Genomic DNA, 20,624 nt, shown 5'->3' with positions numbered 1-20,624 from the left:
GAAGCCTGGGCTGCCCCATAGGTCCTCCCCCCTTCTCGGCAGGTCCTGAAGTCGGGGGCTGCCCCCATCCGCAAGAGAGTGTAACCAAAGGGCCCGCCTGTGGGCACTTTTTCAGTGTTGCAACCCCAAGGCAAAGACCAAGATCAGGAAGAACTTGGCCTCGGCCCAAGTCCTGGAAGCAGAGTGGCCTGAGGTGAGAGCAGCCGGGGGATGGGCCCATCAGATTGGGCCTCACCCAGCGAAGTGTTGGGGTTGTGTTTCATTTTGTTAGCATAGTTGTGGGCCCTGCCGGCCAGGGCGCTTTGGCCTTAGTGGGCACGATCGACCCCAGCAGGATTACTTTGTAAGAGGTTGTGCAGGTGCCACGTGGAGGACAGGTGGGGGCCCCACAAGAAGGGAAACACTGCATGGAGGAGTCACTGGGGCACGTGGACTAAGCTATAAAGTCAGTCCTTGAAGCAGAAAGGCTAAGCCCCTTAACGTCTCCCTTCTTCCAAAGAAAGGATACACTGGCTGGAGGAGTCTCTGGGGCATGAGGATCGAGCTAGAGAGTCAGTCCTTGAAGCAGAAAGGCTAAGCCCGTTAATGTCTCCCATGTTACAAAGCACAGACCAGTGTGTCCAGTATTTTAATGTCAGGTACCTACTGCTTACATGTATGACATACACCCTCATAGCTACACATGTCTACTACATGCCTCTTACAAGTGCTGGGCATTGTTCTGGGTGCTGGACACTCAGTATGTAGTAGGGGATACGTAGCTCAGGATTTTTTTATTTCTGCAAAGAAAAATAGAAGAACGAAAGATTCCATGTGGTTCAGTTTGAGAAAGTTCACCATGTGGAGGGCCCCATGTGCACGCAAATTGTGGCAAAATACATATAACATAAATTTAACATTTTAACCACTTGATTGAATGACTGGGTGGCTTCAGTGGAGTCAGGCTAACAGATGGCCCTGAGGTGTCATCCGTCTTTCTCCCAGAGGAACACTCCAAAGCTTGGTGGCCTTGTAGACCTTCCCTTTATTCTTCACTCTCCCCAGTGGCTCTAGGTCATTGGTCTGTGTGTCATTTAAGAATCTCTTTATCCACTTTGTTGTTAGGTTTATATTTTGGAAAGCTTCTCAGATGCCCCTGGGTCTTGAGAAGGCAGGCTTGGATTCCACGTTCTCCCCTGCCACATGCCTGCCAGGTTGAGGTGGAGGCCGAAGGCTGGTCTGAGTTGTAGTGGTCTGTGTGGTCGTGGGGTCAGTGGACCCCCTCTTCTCTGGAGGGGCAAGGAAATCCTTTGTGTGGAGCCTGGAGAGACTTGACAGGGTCAGTCTTCACAGTCTCTCTCTCTTTTTAATTTATGTTTGCATTTAGTTTCTCATTTAACTGTTTTCTAGGAGTTTCCAACTCCTACTGAAGAACTAAAAATATGCATGGAGCAGCTTCTTGAAAGAATAAGAAGAAATCGCTGACCTTAGAGTGGAAAGAAGCAATACCAGGGTCAGTAGGGGGATTCTCACGTGTTGACATTTGCCCCGCGGGGGTCACCGCTGGCCTCCGTGTGCTGTCTTTAAACTCTGTCTGATTTCCAAGTCATTTTTCATGCCTTCCCACTGAGCAGACCAGGGTGGATCAGTTCGGGGTTCTCATACCTTGCTTCAAATTTATGATGAGAGCTAATGTAATTTTAGAACATTTGAGGGGGGAGTTCTCTTAACTTACATTTTTGTCCATGTTACACTTTGTGTGGGATCTTAGTTCCCCGATCAGGGATTAAAACCAATGACCCCTGCAGAAGTGTGGAGTCTTGACTACTGGGCCCCTGGGAAAGTCCACCCTAACTTTAGCCTGAACTGGCGGGATTCCGATGTGCCTTAGCATGTTTTCCGCTATAGGGTGAGTCTGAGAGGAGTTATTGGGCCTGAATCAAGCATGAGGTTGAAGGTGCTCCTTTGGCCCTGCCCTGCAGCTGCTGCTGGAGCACCTGGAGTGCCTGGTTTCCTGGTATGTGTCATCCCTCCAGATGACGGTGGGCAAGCAGCAGGCGCAGTCCCTAGCCGGCATGACCAGCGACGTGGAGGTGCTCAGCACACTGAAATTGCTGTTTGAGCACCACAAGACCCTGGACGAGAAGGTACCAGCCACCCAGTCGTCCTGGATTTGCACACTTGCTGTCTTGTTAGGTGGATGATGCATGTATTTATGTAACTACTTTACTTTTGAGCTTCTTGAATTCTTGTATATATATTTTTTTCTGTAAGAAGTCAGAGTTTTATATAGTTAAAAAGCGTTGCCTGTGTACATGCTCAGTCATGTCCAAATCTTTGTGATGCTGTGGACTGTAGCCCACCACGCTCCTCTCTTCATGGGGCTTCCCAGGCATGAATACTAGAGTGGGTGTCCATCTTCCACTCCAGGCAGTCTTCCCAACCCAGGGATCGAACCTGCCCTCTTGTATTGGCAAGCGGATTCTTTACCACTGAGCCACCTGGGAAACCCCCAGTTAAAAAGTGTTAGTTGGCATAAATGTCTCCAGATTTATTATATTCTGTATATCAACTTGCAGTTAAAAACTGGGTAATAGAATTAATTTAGGAGAACATTTTGTTCTCTCAAATTTAGAATTTAAAGCTGTTAACAAGCAGATTTACTTGACGTTAAGATCAATGAGAGACATTAAAGGTATTCTGTGACAGTATCTATGTATTAGGGTGAGTATACACTAAGAAGTGTACTAATGTATGTACACACATCAACACACAGTGACTTGGCCCCTTTTGTTTGAGTTGAGAGTGTGATTACAAGTAGCACTCGAAAGGTGTAGTTTGTTAGAAGGAGAATTAGGTGCCACACATAAAGAGGTAAGTTTGATCAGTCATTGTGTAATTTCCGTGAGGGTTTGTAATTTGAATCCTTTCATTTTAAAAAAGAATGAAAGCTGTAGTGGTGGGCATCAGATGTTATTTATCGTTCTGATTGAGGACCTTCCCACCTGGGTTATTTTAATGACTAGTAAACTAGACTTGTGGCTCAGAGTTGCAGGATCTCTTAAGTACCCCTTTTCCCAGCAGAAGACAAATTCTGACTCTAATCACCTGATGGTATTCGGGATGGATAGCATCACCATGTATTTTCTTCTTATGTTGCGTTTTCAGTTTAGACTTGAATTTTTCCAGGTGTTTTGCTGTCTTTACTTATTTCTTCACTCTAATTCAACTTTTTGGTTTTAGCAGATGATTCTTAAAGAGGAGAATAACCAGGAAAAGATACTAATGCACAGGGTGCTTGATGTAAATCATGAGCAAGAAAACATGCCAAGCGCCAATGGAAAGGCAAGTCCTTGGTCTCACTCTCTGTCTGGTTCTTGTCTTACCATCCAGTCTGTGTGGGGCTGTCGGGACCTCTCACCAACATACCATGTAGGTCTGAGTGGCTGTGAGGGTCTTGTGAACTCCCAGAGAGCAGAAGGCAGTTTTGACCTCACCGATTGCCCGGAAGTGCTGTGGTCCCTCCCTCTCAAAACAAGGCTGTCTAAGGCTTCCTTTCCCCCTTAGAGACCCTCTAAGCCACGAGGAAGACCTGGCTAAGGTGATCGACCTCCAGGAAGTCATAGACAAGCAGGAGCAGAGCCAGATGGAGGAGCGCCTGGCAGCCCTCTTTGCCCATGTGACTGAAGGAGGACCTGGACATGGCCAGGAAGGACCTCCTCAAGTCCGAGGACGTGAACAGGAAACTGCAGCAGGATGTTCACGAAGTGAGTGACTGCAGCTGTGTCTGTTGTCCTGAGGCGGACTGTGGGTCCCTTGTTCTCCCTGTGATCTCAGCCTTGGCATGGCTGTGTGAGCAAGAGCAGAGCTCTGGCGAGCCCGCAACTGGCTGCCTCCCCGCCTCTGCATTGAGATCTCTGGGGTAGAAGAGGCCTGGTCCAGGCATTCCGTTGGCAGTGAACCAACATTAGGGCAGCCCTAGCGCTGTGCTGCACCCTGGGTGTGGACTCCTCATTTCTACAAGTTCTAGGGTGCCCAGTGTGTTCCTTTTTTAAAAATTCATTCATCCATTTTTTGGCGTATAGTTGCTTTACACTGCTGTGTCAATTTCTGCTGTACAGCAAAGTGAATCAGTCATCTATCTATCTATCTATCTATCTACGTATCTCCCTCTCTTTTAGATTTCCTGCCCATTTACTTCACCACAGAGCACTGAGTAGACTTCCCTGTGCTATGCACTAGGTCCTCACTCGTTGACTTTATGTGTAGTATCAGTGCTGTATATATGTCAACCCGAGTCTCCCGGTTCTTCCTCCCCCACCCCCACCCCCACCCCCCGCAACTCCCTGTCAAATGTGTTCCTGATGATGCTGAAATTTCCTTCTGATTCACTCAGGCGAGTCTGGTGACGTCTGTGGAGCCCGTTCTCTCGGAGAGATGTGAGCATGCTGTGTGGACTCTGCTGAGGCAGCTTGCCTGGCCATCTTCTCTAGTTTTCTGAGCTTCCGCTCCTTGAAGGGATGTGTGACAGTGATACCGGCGGTCAGACAAGTCAAGTGGCATTTGCTCACCCTCAGATCCTCAGGCCCGAGTTGTGTAACCATGTGGAATCATGATGTTTCTGGCGGTCGTGTCTGCGGGTGTCATGATTTATAAGAAACTACCTAACGGTCACCGTGAAAACAGAAGAGTGCTGAGGGCTCAGGCCTCCGCCTGTGAGCCTCACCTCTCCTCTGTGCACAGACAGACAGCACCCACCCTGCCCACCCCTCCCCCTTGAGACCATCTCAGAGAGAACCCCTCCAACATGTGGTACAGCAAGTGTCCTTGTTTAGTAGCTTGGTGTGAGTAATTCTGTGTGAGAACTCAAAAAAGCAATATTTACACAGGTTTGTATAAGCTATTCACACTACTCTTTGGCAACAGGAGATTAGGTGGCAGAGTTTAATACATACATAATTCTGGAAAAAGCGTTTTTAAGACCTTTCACTTTTGATGTTAGGACTTTGCCCACATTGGTTACTTAATGACCAGGGAGGGACCTGAAATGGATTTTGAACTGGCGTACAGGAGTTGTACCAGCAGCAAGTTCTGGTCCTGGTTTGAGCATTTCATACATGTGGTGCAACTCTGCTTTAGAAGAACTAGGCTTGAGAAATCTGTGCCCAGTTGTGTTACACTTTGATCTGCTTGCCTCATTCACAAGCCAGGTGATTCCTCCCACCATAGTCAACGACAAGTCATGTCTCAGTCTCCATTCACGTAAAAAAGACTACAGGTTATTAACCTTCTGTGACTCTTAAGAAATAGCAGTGTCACAGTCTGTCAGGCCCCTCAAATGAATACACCCAAATATCAACTGGTCGCCCTCCCCGCCCCCACAGTTCCAAACCTCTGCCTGTGTTTTTGAGTGTTGTCAATCCTGTGACTACCACTCCGTGGTACCAAGTTTGACCCTAAGGAACAATGTTTGTCTCTTCTCTCTCGCTGGCCATGAAGCTACAGGCTCCTTGAGGTGCGACCATGAGCAACATCCAGTCATACTGTCCACACACCAGAGAGGCCCTTGTCACACTCGACAGTGCTGAGGGGAGCTGCTTGGGGGAGCGGCCTACCCATGGTGGAAGGGAGCCCCTCGTAGCCTCGTCTGGTCCAGTTCGGCTCTCAGGGTCTCCAGGTTTAGAATCAGCTGGTCCTATGAAAAAGCAAATGACACAGCCTGCACCGCTTGCTTTCTGGATGTAAAATGACTTGCACCAAAATGTGCAGAACAGGTTACAGGAGTAGTTGTCAACTCCAAATATTTTAATTGTGAGAAAATATTCTCTAAGTGTCCCATAGCAAATAGAAGCACTCAGAACAGTATTAAACCCTATAAACCATAATGAATAAGAAGTTCCATCTCAGGTGTAGAAAAGCTTCTGGAGGAAACACGGCAAGCCATTAACAATGATGAAGTCTGTAGAGAGAAGCTGGACTTGGGACGGGGCTTCAGGTAGGGGGGCAGGACTCACTCTATTGCCCTCGCTCCTCTCATTGCTTTAAACTGTATCCATGGAGCTCACCTGCATTCCTGGGCATTCCTCACATTCATTCCTCTACACCCCACTTCTTCATGGGGTAAAACAAGTCAAACGGGCCAAGTTTCTGAGTCACTTGACTCAACCTGGCAGCTCTGTGCTGTCGGCCATGGCAGTCACTCGCCTCCTGCAGCCCCTGAGCACGTGAGACAGGCTGGTGCAAACCTCGATGTGGAAATCACACAGGGTTTCAAGACTCGCAATGAAAAAAGGACGTCAAATAGCCTGTTGGTTTTTAAGAAAGTTTAGATTGCATATGTGGCTCATATTATCTTTCTAACGGACAGCACAGTCCACGTGAAAGGCTCACGCTTTGTCTCAGCTTTCGGGTGAACCCAGAAAGGACTACTCAGAATTCTGAACCACACACAACGGCCACACACTCTAAATCCATCTATAATGCAAACACATTCAGTGTTCAAAACCAGAAATGCTATACATGTTACAGCAGTGGATTAGCCATAAGGAAAATGTAACTCGACATCTGCTAAGCATCTTTAGTGACTGGAACAATGAACCCAGCTCAATTCAGCTCTTAACAAATTGCTAAACGATTTAGAGATTTAAGTAGCTTGTTGTTTTGCATTTCTTCTAATTGCTTTTTAACATTTTTAGCTTCCCATTGGAGAGCATTCTGAAAAAGATACAAACAGCTTTAGTGTCAATTCTTACAGATGTTGCATGGACTGCGGGATGGCTACTCTTCTGTCTGAAAGCATAAAGCACCTCAGGATGAGTGGCGGACCTCGCGCCCAGAGTGAAGTGCCAGCAAGAGGCTGGATGACAACTTTTAACATTAACTTGTACACAGACAATCTCCTCCTTCCCTGACTGATCTTTTAGATACAAGGAGGCCAGGTCCCGGGAGAAGTGAAACTGCTTATAGCTTTTTGCAGTTCAGTGGTCACTCAGGAAACTGGCGCAGGTTTCACATGCCAAATTCAAGCCTGAGACAAAACTATCCCCACCTCAGGGCCAGCCCACAGGTCAGGGTGAAGTGAGGGGACCACACTGTGTGGTCTCTAGTGAGGTGTGTGTTTCATCTTGGGTTTTGTGGGGGGAAAACGTGCCACAGAACTTGTAGTGACCATTAGTCTCTCTCAGACAAGCGTTGCCCAAACGCCAACCTCGGGGAAGGTTCTGGGCCTCGTCTTTAGGGCACTGGTGCAGCTGGGACAGGTTTTCACCGAACCTGAACCAGAATGTTGCCCGCTGAGCTGCTCTGGTAGAGGTTCTCAGCCATTGTTCAAAGCAAATGAAAAGAGAGAAGGCTGGAGTTGGAATATGAGAATACTTGCTTTTAGTTAATTCAGTCTTTTCTATCACTTTATGTAAAAGATCCTGAACTAAACTTATTGATTTGACTGTGTCAGGCCTTAGCTTAGCTGCATCATGCGGGATTCCTTTGTCATGGTTGCCACGTGGTCTGTGGGATCTTAGCTCCCCAACCAGCCATCGAACCTGCGTCCCTGACCTTGCAAGGCAGACTCTCAGTCACTGGACTGCCAGCAAAGCCCCAGAAATAAACTTCTAAGAAAGAAACGAAAGGGTGAGGGTGGACCTGGAAGAAAGTTCTAGCATGGTGGCTGGTAACACTGGGGCCATCAGTGGATCCGGCTCTCTGAGGCTTTCTGTAAAGGTTGCAGGCACACGTCTATGTCTGTTCCTTTACACACTGCCTGTGGATGCTGTCACGCTTATTCACTAGCATGAAATGCTGCTACTCAATTATTCATACCAGTAAAGACATTCACTCCGGGGCCCTCTATGGGAAGAGTTTTCCAACTCCTATGCTGGAGATTTCCCCCACACACAGGCCGGGCCAGGCCAGGCCAGGCCAGATGCGCCTCTTTCTAAAGAGGCCGTGGGGCTGGCTCACCTTATCCTCCAAAGCTGCCATTCTCTCCTTCAGATGAAGCTGAAGTTTCTCATCTGATTCGGATAGGAGCTTATCCAAGGTATCTGATAAGCATTTATCGTGCTCTTCATTTTTAGTCTCTGCATCGCCTAAAACAGGAAAAACAAAAACTCATAAACTTCAAGAGCAAGTATGGTCTTTCTTTTAAAACACCAGGGAGCCGCGAAGTGAGCGGCCTATGTCTTGGTTCCCGAGGCGGTCCCCTCCCATGGCCACCTCTGGTGGGCTCTTAAGCATCACCAGAGCAGATGGGCAGGTGCAGAGGGAGGCAGGGACTTCACCTGTCAAAGGTCACTCCCAATGCTTCTCTTTGGCAGAGCACCTGGTGGACCTTACTGTCACCAGATATTACTCGTCGCAGGGGCTTGGGGAGCAAGCAGATTTACACTCAGAAACAAGCAGACTTTAAAGGGGATCGGCTTACAGACATGTTGGTGGAGGAATTTCCCAGTATACAAACAGAATCTTGAGTCTGGATTAAGGGGGTAAAATGAATTCAACTTATAAAGCAAAAGGTGAGAAAATTCATTTTGGAAAAAAAGCCAGTGGAGATAGGCTTTCACATATTTGTCTTTACATGCAACATCACTTGAATTCTTTGAAATAATTGCTGTTGTTCAGTTGCTCAGTCATGTCTGACCCTTTGTGACCCCATGGACTGCAGCACGCCCGGCTTCCCTGTCCTTCACTACTTCCCAGAAGTTGCTCAAACTCATGTCCATCGAGTCAGTGATGCCATCCAACCATCTCGTCCTCTGTCGCACCTTGTCCTCCTGCCTTCGCTCTTTCCCAGCATCAGGATCTTTTCCAAGGAGTGTGTTCTTCGCATCAGGTGCCCAAGTATTGAATCTTCAGCTTCAGCATCAGTCCTTCCAATGAATATTCAGGACTGATTTCCTTTAGGATTCATTGGTTTGATTGCCATACAGTCCAGGGGACTCTCAAGAGTCTTTTCCAACACCTCAGTTGAAAAGCATCAATTCTTTGATGCTCAGCCTTCTTCACGGTCCAACTCTCACATCCGTACATGACTACTGGAAAATCCGTTTCTTTAAGTAGGTGGACCTTTGATGGCAAAATGATGATCTTAGTTGTTTTTTTTTTTTTTTTATGTTCAGTTTCAAGCCATCTTTTTCACTCTTTTTCACCTTCATCAAGAGGCTCTTCATCAAGGTCCTCGTGGCTTTCTGCCATAAGGTTGGTGTCATCTGCATATCTGAGGTTATTGATATTTCTCCTGATAATCTTGATTCTAGCTTTTTCTTCATCCAGTCCAGCATTTCTCATGATGTACTCTGGATATAAGTTAAATAAGGAGGACGATAATATACAGCCTTGACTTACTCCTTTCCTGATTTTGAACCAGTCTGTTGTTCCATATCCAGTTCTAACTGTTGCTTTTTGACCTGCATACAAATTTCTTAGGAGGCAGGTCAGGTGGTCTGGTATTCCCATCTCTTGATGAATTTTCCACAGTTTTTTTGTGATACACACAGTCAAAGGCTCTGGCATAGTCAATTAAGCAGAAGTATGTGCTTTTCTGTAAGTCTCTTGCTTTTTCAATGACCCAACGTATGTTGGAAATTTGATGTCTGATTCCTCTGCCTTTTCTAAATCCAGCTTGAACATCTGGAAGTTCATAGTTCACATACTACTGAAACCTGCCTTGGAGAATTTTGAGCATTACTTTGCTACCGTGTGAGATGAATGCAATTGTGCAGTAGTTTGAGCATTCTTTGGCATTGCCTTTCTTTGGGATTGGAATGAAAACGGACCTTTTCCAGTCTGGTGGCCACTGCTGAGTTTTCCAAATTTGCTGGCATATTGGGTTCAGCACTTTCACAGCATCATCTTTCAGGGTTTGAAATAGCTCAACTGGAATTCCATCACTTCCACTAGCTTTGTTCGTAGTGATGCTTCCTAAGGCCCACTTGACTTCACATTCCAGGATGTCTGGCTCTAGGTGAGTGATCACACCATCTGAATCTCTTGGTTGTGAAGATCTTTTTTGTACAGTTCTTCTGTGTATTCTTGCCACCTCTTCTTAATATCTTCTGCTTTTGTTAGGTCCATACCATGTCTGTCCTTTATTGTGCTATCTTTGCAGGAAAAGTTCCCTTGGTGTCTCTAATTTTCTTGGAGAGATCTCTAGTCTTTCCCATTCTATTGCTTTCCTCTATTTCTTTGGATTGATCACTGAGGAAGGCTTTCTTATCTCTCCTTGCTATTCTTTGGAACTCTGTATTCAAATGGGTATATCTTTCCTTTTCTCCTTTGCCTTTTGCTTATCTTCTTTTCACAGCTATTTGTGTGGCCTCCTCAGAAAGCCATTTTGCCTTTTTTGCATTTCTTTTTTTGGGGGGATGGTCTTGATTACTGTTTCCTGTACAATGTCACCAACTTCCGCCCATAATTCTTCAGGCATTCTATCAGATTTATTCCCTTGAATCTCTTTTATCACTTCCACTACATAATTGTAAGGGATTTGATTTAGGTCATACCTGAATTGTGTAGTGGTTTTCCCGACTTTCTTCAATAGAAGTTTGAATTTAGCAATAAAGAGTTCATGATCTGAGCCATGGTCAGCTTCCGGTCTTGTTTTTGCTGACTGTATGGAGCTTCTCTATCTTTGGCTGCAAAGAGTATAATCTGTCTGATTGCGGTGTTGACCATCTGGTGATGTCCATGTGTAGAGTCTTCTCTTGTGTTGTTGGAAGAGGGTGTTTGGTATGACCAGCGTGTTCTCCTGGCAAAACTCTATTAGTCTGTGCCCTGCTTCATTCTGTACTCCAAGGCTAAATTTGCTGTTACTCCAGCTATTTCTTGACAAATTAAGGTGCGTGAGTGTAAAGTCACTTCATTCGTGTCCCACTCTGTGCGACCCTATGTGCTGTATCCTGCCAGGCTCCTCTGTCCATGGTATTCTCCAGGCAAGAACAATGGAGTGGATTGCCATGCCCTCCTCCAGGGGATCTTCCTGACCCACATAGTGGCACCTGTGAAGCTGCACAAATTAGGGGGGTCATATGTATTTTCATTTTGTAATCTATGGCTTTGTACTATTAAAAGACTCTTAGTTCTTGGAGGATCTCTTCAGTATTGAAATGTTGCTGCGATGAGCTGTGACAGATGCCAGGATACTTGGCCTCTGGAGGAAAGGAATTCGATCCAGTGCCAGTGATGAGGCTTGATTGCTCAGAGCTTTTTATGTAATAAAGTTTTATTAAAGTATAAAGGAGATAGAGAAAGCTTCTGATATATGTCAGGAGCCACCACGAGAGATCCCAACCATGACAAACGTCATGTGGAGAGGACCTGACAGACAAAGGCGAAACAGGACTCAAGGGATTCCCTGGATCTGCTCCAGCATCTACCCCAAAACTAAAATCTGTCTGTCTACTGTTTATTATATTATGCTTTTCACCAACTTTTTTGACATTTACAGGGGGCTATCCCTGACCACCTTTTTCTGAAACAAATCAACTTAGGGCTCTAGTTACTAAGTCTCCTGGGCTTGAAAGGAACATTTTTCCTGTAACCCCTCTGTTACTATTTTAGCTTGTTTGGCAGGTTTATCCACATTCTTACAACTAATGCACATGATTGTTCACAACACCCCAAGCATAACCTTCGAGCGATAAAAAAGCTTTATTAAAATAATACTGCATTGTTGAGCCAATGTTTGCTGCCAAGTTTCCTTGTCCTTTACCCAATGTGCGCCTGGGAGTACATTAACAAAAATAGTTGGTATGCAAGAAAAACAAGCAATAGCCTTGGCATTAGCAACATAAAACCCTTGAGTTAGTAAGTTCTTTCTTTGTTGTAACCCACTGTGCCTTTGTTCCATAAGAATGTATCTCTGTTTCTCGAGGGGGACTGTAGACTAAAACAATAAAGGGAAAACAGGTTTTCTGGGCGACCAACCTTTATCAAAAAAGAGTTACAAAATGTTAACAGGCCACAGGGCCAGAAGATGGTGTGCACAACATAAGACCCTTGTTTATAAAAAGCTATGCAAAAAATGTCCTGCTTTTGATAAGGGTGAAACTGATGTAATGTTGAGCTGACTCTATATAACTCTGTATCTTTCACTTCTGGAAATATGCAACTTAGGGTATAAAAGCTCCTTTTGAAAATAAAGCTACAGACCCGGCTTCATCAGAGCTTGGTCTCCCTGTGTCATTTTTTTTTTCCTTTTCATGCTTTTTTCCTCTCTGTTCTTTTTTTAGGATGACTACTTAAAACACAGGGGCTCTCTGTTCACTTTTTGCCTGGGGTTCTAAGACCCTATCGGGAAGGCGCCCTGCGTCTTCACCAGGGAGAGGGCGTCCTGCGTCCTAACTCCATCTGAGAGGGCGCCTGTGGACTCCGTGAACAGAACAAGTTCTGTGTCAGGAACTTTATTGGCTTTCTGTGTAAACCAAGGAAGATTAAGCCTATTTTTTCTCCCTTTTATCTATCTCCTTTACTTTCTCTATTTGCCAACACAGTTCTCCTGAGGGAATCCCTGGATCCAACTGGGGCTGGACTCCGCTAAGTGGCACCCGAAACAGGGTCCCGAAGGTAAGTCTCCCCCATTGTACAGTTTTTCGAACAGCTAGGACCCCACTCAGGATGCCGCAGACCCCCCTGCATAAAATAGGTAAAGTAAAAAACAGTGGGAAGTAAAAATCTTTTTGACGAAGAGGTAAAAAAGATAATTTTCTGACACGGGTAACAGTGAGTCAAAAGAATGACAACTCTTTATAGGAGTAATCTTACAACTGTTAAACAAAAGAGGAATTAAGTTTAAGAAAGCTAATGTTCAATCGTTTTTACATTTGTACAAGAGCAATGTCCTTGGTTTCCAGAAGAGGGCACTGTTAACCTAGACATCTGGGAAAAAGTAGGGAGCCCCTAAAAACTTATTACACTTTACATGGCCCAGAAAAGGTCCCCACTGACACCTTTTCTCTATGAAATATGATTAGAGACGCTTTAGATCCTGCTCATGAATCTGGTTAATCCACTACATTAATTGCCAACGTGATTAGTAATAAAATATATAAATAACTTACATTAATTTATTAAAATGTATTATTATTATTTTGTAATTAAATAATATAATTTTAATATTAATAAAGTTTATGAATCTAATAATATATAAATGTATTACATTTATTAAATAATGCTATTATTACATTATTATATATTATATATATTAATTATACTTATGTATATACACATACATTATATATGATTAATATTTAATATTAGCTACGAATTACATTATAATTATTTACATTACATAAACAATATTACAAAAATTTATTGTAAATACTTATATTTACAGTATATTACTTTAATTAATTAAAATGTACAATTATATAAATACATATATTTATTTATGACAATGCATAAATAATTATAAATTATTAATAAAAACAATTCGTTAATTGTTTATAATTAATATACTTCACCTCAAGATGAAAAAGATTTAAAAGAGGCAGCAGCCCGATACCATTCTAATAAAGATTGGTCTTTTTTAGCTAAAAATGCTCCTAAGAGCTTAAGAGAAACATCCCCAATCAGACCATCCATAAGATTCAGTCACCAAACAGTTAAAAGATCTCCGGAACAGGGAAAGAGAAACATGAGCCAAAAAGGGTTCCTGTAGATGCTTTTGCTCTGTGGAATGTGATTAGAAATGTCCTGGACCCCCGTCATGAGGCTGTTAGATAGCCTGTGGGGGAGGCTATGGCGGTGGATGGCGGTGGCTCTCCACTTTCTGCGCAGATCATATTTTTCTGCCATTGACGAAGAAAAGGAGGGAGACTGTGCTCTACCTCCTGAGAAAGGAGGGGGCTTACAGGGCACTGCAGCTGGGCGCCCTGGCGAGCCCCCTGCCCCTCTGCGCAAACCTTTAAAAACTTATCCACCACTTTCTGATTTAAGGCGATCGCCGCCGCCTCCGTTTGCGCCTCCCAGGACCCTCCCGATCTCTGAATCGGGAGGCACCTAACAAGTCAAGAGTCTTCGGAATAGTGTTTTATGTAGTGGTATCTGAGCCAATAACGAAACTTGTAACAGTAGTTGCCTGGATTCTTCAAAAAAAAAAAAAAAATGATAATAATCCTGGCTTTAAAATCTGTCTTATCTCCTGGTAGGCCTTATCACACCTCATCACTGGACCTGGCTTTTTTCCCTCAGGCTTTCCTAGGTATTCTTGCTCATTTTTCATGTGAAACTTAGAATCAGTTTATCCTGAAAATCAGTCTGAATGGCTGTTAAGTAGGATTGCATTAGATGTTAGACTAACGAGAAGTGACATTTACATGACATTCAATCTGATCATTAAGAACACTGTGTGTCTTCACAATGACCCAAGTGCTTGCAGGTGTGTAGTTTCCTCCAGATGCTGTTGAAGTTTCCTTTATGTTCCCTCTGGAAACACTGGGCATCTGTACTGGAGATGCGGCATGAACGCAGCAGACACAAATTCCTGCCCTTGGACTTTTGGCTACCTGAGGTCATGAAGATATTCCCCTATGTCATCTACCGGCTTTTCTTTCCTTTCCACTTAGGTTCACTATTCACTTGGAACTGACTTCTGTTGGATCAATTTTATTCCATCTAGATGGGCAGTTAATTAAGCAGCATTTACTTTAAATCTACTTGCCTGCTCACTGGTACTGAGTCAGTGAGTGAATGAATGAAAGTCACTTAGTCGTGTCTGACTCTTTTCAGCCACCTAGACTGTACACTCCATGGAATTCTCTAGGCCAGAATACTGTAGTGGGTAGCCTATCCCTTCTCTAGTGGATCTTCCCAAGCCAGGAATCGAACTGGGGTCTCCTACATGGCATGCAGATTCTTTACCATCTGAGCTATCAGGGAAGTCACTGGTACTAGTAGTGTAATAAAGCAAGTACTCATGTATGGGCAGAACTAGATATATCTCAAAGACAGAATCAACTTTATTTTCTTCAATTCATGTCTGGAACTGGTGGAAGGAAGGACCCAAGAATGGAATCGTTGTTTGGGCCTGAAAAACAATAAGCAGTGATTACTATGGGGGGAGGGGTGGGGGGGCACCTGCAGGAACAGAGTAGAGGCGGAAAGTCATGGCTGTGGCCCTGCTGATACTGAGGCAGATCTTAGACGTCAGAATGAAGATGGGAGGTAGGCAGGTGGAGATGAAAGTATCAAGTTATATCTCTGAGCACCATTCCCTTTACAAAATTAGTTCTCTGAAAGCAAAAAAGTATTAAGATCCTCCATGTAGTCAAAAATCTGTGTACACTTTACAGTGAGCCCTCTATAACCTCGGTTTAATGTCTGTGGATTCAAAAACCATGGGACCTGCCATAGTATATACTTATTGAAAAAAATACAGGTGTAAGTGGACCTGTGCAGTTCAAATCTGTGTGGTTTGAGGGGTAACTGTGTTTGTAACGCATTTTGCTTATCCATTGCCCATGGATGAACGTTTGGGTTGCATCTCCCTTTTGTCTGTTGTGATTGGTGCTGGTATGAATATTCGTGTACAAGTATCTGTTGGAGTCCCTACTGGCAATTCTTTTGGGTTTAGACCTAGAGTAGTTTTGTTTCAGGAAGGAGGACCCCTTTCAGGGCCCGAAACTGGGCTCTTGTCTAACACTCAGAAATGAATTGTCCAAGGAGACACATGTGCTGACAAAGCAAGAGATTTTATTGGGAAAGGGCACCCGGGTGGAGAGCAGTAGGGTAAGGGAACCCAGGAGAACTGCTCTGCCCCGTGGCTCGTAGTCTTGGGGTTTATGGTGATGGGATTAGTTTCCGGGTGGTCTTTGGCCAATCATTCTAATTCAGAGTCTTTCCTGGTGGTGCACGCATCGCTCAGCCAAGATGGATGCTAGCGAGAGGGATTCTGGGAAGTGGATGGACACACGGTGTCTCCTTTTAACCTTTCCCGAACTCTTCCTGTTGGTGGTGGCTTATTAGTTTCGTATTCCTTATCAGGATCTCCTGTCATAAAACAACTCATGCAAATGGTTACTATGGTGCCTGGCCAGGGTGGGCAGTTTCAATTCGTGTGCTTCCCCTAACAGTTTTGCCAGCTCATAGGTCAATTTTAACTTTTTGAGGAATGTGTGAACTTTTTTCCACAGTGGCCACATCATCTTCCATTCTCCCCAGCAAGATACAGGGTTCCAGTGTCTCCATGTTCTCCCACCACTTGTTAATCCTGTGCACTCTTGTCATATTCTGTTGTTTCTGATCTTTACATTGAAGCTATCTTAGATGTGAGATAGTTTCTCATTGTGGTTTTAACTTGCATTTCTCTAGTGACAAACCATGTTAAGTATCGTTTCATGACCTTAGTATAATCCACATGCAGTAAAATTTAAGGGTATAGTTTTATGTTTTCTAACAGATAAATACACCCATGTACAGCCACCACAAGCAAGATACAGAATGTTTCCATCACCACAAATCTTCTCTTGTCCTTTTCCCAACCATTTTGATCAACACCAGGCAGCCAATGATTTGCTGGTTTTGAGAGATTAGATCTATTTTCTAGGATTTCATAAAAACCAGATCTTGTGTTTGCATTTGTGTCAGACTTCTTTTGTTTGGCATAACAGGTTTTCTGTTGTTGCTTTTTGTTTGTTTTTAAATTTCCTTAATTTATTTCTAATAACCATCAGGGCTTTTCCTGAAAAGGAAATGTCCCCATTTTTTATAACATTTATCAGAAATATATGGATACTATTTTATTTTTTATGCTGTCTGTGGCATTCGTAATTTTTCATTTTTTTTAAAATTTGGCTACGCTGGGTCTCAGTTGCAGTTTGTGGGATACAGTTCCCTGACTATGAATCAAATCTGGGCTCCCTGCTTTGGGAGTGCAGAGTCGTAGCACCAGGACCACCTATATGTTTTCTCTCTCTCTTTTAAATTGTGTCATAGTCATTTTACAATGTTACATTATTCTCTGCTGTACAATGAAGTAAATCATTTATATGTGCATATATATCTGCTCCCCTTTGAGCTTCCCACCCACCCCCTCATTCCTCTTCTTTAGGTCAATGGAGAGCACCAAGCTGAGCTCCGTATATTAGACAGCTGCTCTCCACTAGCTGTCTGGTTAAAGACCTGAGGATTATTAGAAATAAATAAAGGAAATTTAAAAACAAACAAAAGCAACAACAGGAAACGTACATCCTAACAGGGCATGCATGTCCCTGCTGGCCTCTCAGTTTGCACCTCCCCCCTCCCCTGCTGTGTCGTCAAGGTCCTTCTCTGTGTCTGTGCCTCTATGCGGGCTCTGGCGATAAGGGCCTCAGCACCATTTTCCATATACGCTGTGCTTAGCTGCTCAATCCTGTTCATTCTGTTGCCTGCAAGGCTCCTCTGCCAAAGGGGATTCTCCACACAAGTATACTAGAGTGGGTTGCCATGCCCTTTTCCAGGGTGTCTTCCCAAACCAGGGATCAAACTTAGGTTTCCCACATTGCAGGCAGATTCTTTACTCTCTGAGCCACAAGGGAAGCCCAACAATAGTGGAACGGGTAGCTTATCCTTTCTTAGGGGATATTGCCAACCCAGGAATTGAACCGGGGTCTCTGGCATTACAGGAAGATTCTTTACCAGCTGAGCTACTATGGAAGCCTATAGATAGACAGATAAACGTATAAATTCATATATACGAATATATATATATATGAAGATACAATATATGTTTTTGTTTTTCTGTCTCATTTCACTTTATGACTGACCGTCCATCCACATGTCTTCAGAGGACCCACTTTCATCCTTTAATGCCTACATAATATTACACTGTGTATATGTAGCACTCTTCCTTACCCATTTTGCAGTTGATGGACATTTAGGTTGATTCCATGTCCTGCTGCTGCTAAGTCACTTCAGTTGTGTCTGATTCTGTGCAATCCCATAGATGGCAGCCCACCAGGTTCCCCCGTCCCTGGGATTCTCCAGGCAAGAATACTGGAGTGGGTTCCCATTTCCTTCTCCAATGCATGAAAGTGAAATTGAAAGTGAACTCACTCAGTCCTGTCCGGCTCTTCCTGTCCCCATGGACTGTAATCTACCAGGCTCCTCCATCCATGGGATTTTCCAGGCAAGAGTACTGGAGTGGGTTGCCATTTCCTTCTCCAGATTTCATGTCCTAGTTATTGTAAATAGGGCTGCAATGAACATGAGCGTGCATATGTCTTTTTGAATTATGGTAGTCTCAGCAAACCCAGTGGGATTGCTGGGTGGTATGGTAGTTCTCTTTTCAGTTTTTTAAGGAACCTACATACTGCCCCCCAGAGTGGCTATGTCAATTTACATTCCCACCAACAATGCATGGGGTCACAAAGAGTCGGACATGACTGAGCGACTGAATTGAACTGAACTGAATAGTGATAGAATAGTGAGTGATGCTGAGATTCTGTTGTGTTTGGTATGCCATCCTATGACTTACTTACAATGCATAAGTACATTTGAATAGATTCTGATTGACCCTTTGCACTATGTAAAGTGACAGGCTTAGACAAATGCATATTGACAGGTATCCATCCTAAATGATCACTTCCAATTCCCCACTCCGCGATCTGCTTATCATCTATGTAGCTTTACCTTTCCAAGAATGTCACAATGGGGTCATACTGGGTGCAGCCTTTTCAACTGGATTATTTCACTTAGCCATGTGCATCTAAGATTTATCCCTTTCAAGGTTGATGTTTCATTCCTTTCCACTGTTGAGTGTTATTCCTTTGCATGTATATAGGAGGAAAATAAATTTCCCTCTCCCCTTCCAGATTCTTGGTTGAGCCCTCCTTCTCCATCATTAAACACAAATTATCAGGAGAAAGAAGTTTAATGAACATGTATACCTTTTGCATAGAGAGGAGATGCCAAGGAAAACTGAGTCACTCCCTGAAATGACCAAAGACTTCACCATAAATAGCTCTTCAACCCCAAACAGAAGAAAGACCTTGAGGGGAAGGCGGAGGCCATTTATGGCAGGTTATCATGCAAAGCACAGTAAATAAACAGATGATTGTTTGCAGATTTAAGTCCTGACTTCCTCACTGATAAGTGTTCCTTCCTTGAGATGTAAGTATTCCTCTCCTAGGTTCAAAGGGGGACACCCTTACAAATGGAGATTTCTCTCATAAATGTAAATGTACTTCACAAAAGGGTAACCTCAGTCTTCCCTGGTGAGCTAGCTGCTAAAAATCTGCCTGCTAATGCACTGGACACAGGTTCTATCCCGGATCCAGGAGTATTCCACATGCCTCGGAGCAGCTGAGCTCATGCACCACAACTACTGAGCCAGCGCTCTAGAGCTGGGGAGCCACAACTACTACATGCAGGCGCCACAACCACTGAAGCCTGCACACCTAGAGCCCACGCTCTGCAACAAGAGCAGAACCAGCTCTCCACAGCTAGAGAAAGGCCTCTCAAAGCAACGAAGACACAGCATGGCCATAAAGAAATGAACACATTTAAAACAAAATAGGGGGCAACCTCTACTCAGGTTTTTATTATTATTATTTTAAATTAAACTAAACTAACTCATGTCAGACATAATTTGGGGTGGTGTGTTCTGGTCCCCTTGATATCTGTGTACACCAATTTGCTTGCACATTCATCTACTGAAAGATATCCTGATTTCTTCAAGTTTGTAGCCATTGTGAATAGAACTGCTGTGCAAAACTGCATCCTCATTTGCATTTGGATGTAGAATTTCAGAGCAACTGCGTAAATACTGAAAGCATGATTGTTGGATCCCAAGGTGAAACCTGTTGAGCTTTGGGGAAAACTACCAGACTGTCTCTCATGGGGGCTGTACATGCATTCCACCAGCAATGAGGAATTGCTGTTGTTCCTCACCCTCCAGCAATTAGTATTATCTTATATTTGGAGTTTAGCAGTCCTAAGAGGTGTGGTGTGATATATCACGATTTTCATTTGTAATTCCCTGACTGTACATGATGGTGAGCCTGTGTGCTATTTATTTTTAACAACTAAGGAAATTCTGACATGTGTTGCAAATTGAGTAAAGTTTGAAGTCATATGCCAAGTGAAACAAGCTAAACAGTAATGGACAAATAATCTATGATTCCACTGTGAGATGTCCAGATAAGTCCACTGCAAACACAAAGTAGAATAAGGCTGCCAGGGGATAAGGGGAGTTGGACCTGTTGGACTTGAACAAGGGCCAGTGACCGTGCACGATGATGGTGGTGGTCAGTCAGTCAGTCAGTCAGTTCAGTCGCTCAGTCGATTCTGACTCTGCGACCCCATGAATCACAGCACACCAGGCCTCCCTGTCCATCACCAACTCCTGGAGTTTACCCAAAGCATGTCCATTGAGTCAGTGATGCCATCTAACCATCTCACCCTCTGTGGTCCCCTTTTCCTCCAGCCTTCAATCTTTCCCAACATCAGGGTGTTTTCAAATGAGTCAGCTCTTCACATCAGGTGGCCAAAATGTTGGAGTTTCAGCTTCAACATCAGTCCTTCCAATGAACACCCAGGACTGATTTCCTTTAGGATGGACTGGTTGGATCTCCTTGTAGTTCAAGGGACACTCAAGAGTCTTCTCCAACACCACAGTTCAAAAGCATCAGTTTTTCTGCGCTCAGCATGAGACACAGGACACAGCCAGTAGT

The 20,624-nt window shown here is 44.1% G+C and overlaps 1 long non-coding RNA gene across 1 annotated transcript; it reads left to right on the top strand.

Moving 5' to 3' along the window:
• Positions 1 to 3,544: 3,544 nt before the first annotated feature.
• On the top strand, positions 3,545 to 4,606 carry LOC147345780 (uncharacterized). The gene is made up of 2 exons (XR_015153623.1): positions 3,545 to 3,746; positions 4,376 to 4,606. It is a non-coding gene; the product is annotated as an uncharacterized LOC147345780 (long non-coding RNA).
• The last annotated feature ends 16,018 nt before the right edge of the window (positions 4,607 to 20,624 follow it).

The sequence above is a fragment of the Bos grunniens genome, chromosome 24 (assembly GCF_055505025.1).
Source record: "Bos grunniens cultivar Pamir isolate PY7600 chromosome 24, Bosgru_T2T1.0, whole genome shotgun sequence".
NCBI classification, from domain to species: domain Eukaryota; kingdom Metazoa; phylum Chordata; class Mammalia; order Artiodactyla; family Bovidae; genus Bos; species Bos grunniens.
Note: the sequence above shows the minus strand (reverse complement) of the source record. Positions and strands in the feature narration are given on the sequence as shown.